Source organism: Hipposideros armiger, unplaced genomic scaffold (assembly GCF_001890085.2).
Source record: "Hipposideros armiger isolate ML-2016 unplaced genomic scaffold, ASM189008v1 scaffold_1248, whole genome shotgun sequence".
Classification (NCBI taxonomy): Eukaryota; Metazoa; Chordata; class Mammalia; order Chiroptera; family Hipposideridae; genus Hipposideros; species Hipposideros armiger.
The window spans coordinates 109,943-111,893 of NW_017732598.1; positions in this window are offsets into that span (position 1 = coordinate 109,943).

Consider the following 1,951-nt stretch of genomic DNA (forward strand, 5'->3'; position numbering starts at 1 on the left):
CCTTCTCCGTCCTCTAGATAGAGCTCTGTAAGCGTGCCCATGGGCGGTGCTGGGTCCCACGCCGTGAACCTGCCCGGCAGGCGGCAGGGAGACAGGAAGACTGAGTGAGGAATAAGTGCCTCACGGAGTCACCAGGGAGTTAAATGACATCAAAGGGGAGAGGCCGAGCAGGGCTGCGTAGGGCGGGTGCCGTGTGAGTGCACCTGTCATCACCGTGCTCCAGTGTCCGCTAGAAGGTGGAGCCTGCACCTGGTGGCCTCCAGCTCACACCACAGGTCCGCTTGGTGTGGTTTTCCGCATGTTTTTTTTAAAAAATCAAGCCACTGTGAAAACGCTGGAGGGTGGACGTTAAATCCTGATTTCTAGATTAACTTCCCACTCCCTGACACCTCCCAGTCAGATAATCTGGCAACACCGGGCTCACATGTCCCAAGGTGACGGCTGGCTGGTGCTGGGCGGTGCCCACTCCTTTCCAGGGAGTTCTGCCAGCTTACCCCAGTCCCCCATTGTCACTGCTCTTCCCCTGACCCTGGGGGCATCTGAGTGTATAAGACGGATGGGCACCATGATCAGAGGGGCAGCCTTGAGTCCTAAGGGTCTGCATTTCCAAGCAAGGGACTGGGGGTCAGGGGGTGGGGAATGCAGTGAATCTAAACTCCTCACCCCTCTGGGGCCAAAGCCATGTTTTCAAACCCCTCATGGCCGTCTGCTCTGGGTGGCCAAGCGATGCTGTCCGGGTTCCCCTCTGCCTGAAGCTGGCCCATGGGGACCGTGGGTCTGGCCAACACATCTGTGGGGGACGCTGGCCACATGCTTGCTCCCCTGGGAGGCTGACAGCCTCTGGCTCTGTGCTCCTGGCCTGTCAGGGAGAGCAATTCCAGTCTTCCTGTAAATCCTCATGGGCTTCCAGCTCCCAGACGCTGGAAGTCTCTGCCAGGAACAGGGCCACGTCCCACACTGCCACCCAGCTCTCCACGGCCAGCCAGAAGGGCAGGGACAAATGTGTCTGCCCGGGGACAGAGCTGGCAAGCAGCTCTCGGGGTGCGCTGTCACTGGCAATCGGCTATAGGCACGACCTGCCCCCTCCTCACATCAGCTCACAGCAGAGAGCCCCCTCCCTAACACCCAGTCCCCAGGTGGCCCCAGGCACAGGGGCAGCCAGCCTCCAGCAGCCAAAGGACCCCTGGGGACCTGTCCATGCACAAGCCATTTGCTATCCCTGCTGGCACTCAGCGGAGGGCCCCTTCCGACGCGGGAGGACTCTGCAGAGCAGTTAGAATGAAAAGGCGTCCTCTCTGTCACTCTGGCAATTTAGGTCGCTGCAGGATGCTGCGTGCAAAGGGCTGGGGCGCCGGGGGCTTCCTGTGGTTCTCTGGATATGACAGAGCCAGAGGGGGTCCTCCCTGTTGTGTGGAGAGTGGACGGGGGACGGCTGCAGAAGCCCTTTCAGCAAGGGCTCACTGTTGCCATCAGCATAACCAGGAGTTTTCTTTCCGGTGCTGGCTGGTAAGGAGCCTTTTCCGGAGCTGAGTGTATGCAGCTGGGAGAGGACAGGTGTTCTGCTTTTGCCCTAAAACTGAGAGCGAGGGACGGCCCTTCACGCCCTCAGCATTTCTCACGTGTTGTCCATGCACTTTGATGTGCATCCGTTTACCCAGTCTGGAGAGCGCAGGGAAACAGGGTGATTTCAGGCCCAGGCAAAATAATTTTCGTTTTTTCTGCTTACGAGAATTCTTTATAAATAAAAACAAGCCAAATTGCTAATCATTCATTTCAGTAAATGAGCCTTCGACCTCCCTTTCTACTGTGAAGAGACGCCAGGAGACATCTGAATCTGCCCCTTGTCTTGGCAATTTTCCTTTTGGGAAACTCTTCCATACTTAAGTCACCCTCAGGAGGGGTCATGTGACTCCTGCCTAACCATTCAGAAGATTGCATCTTCATGGCCAGC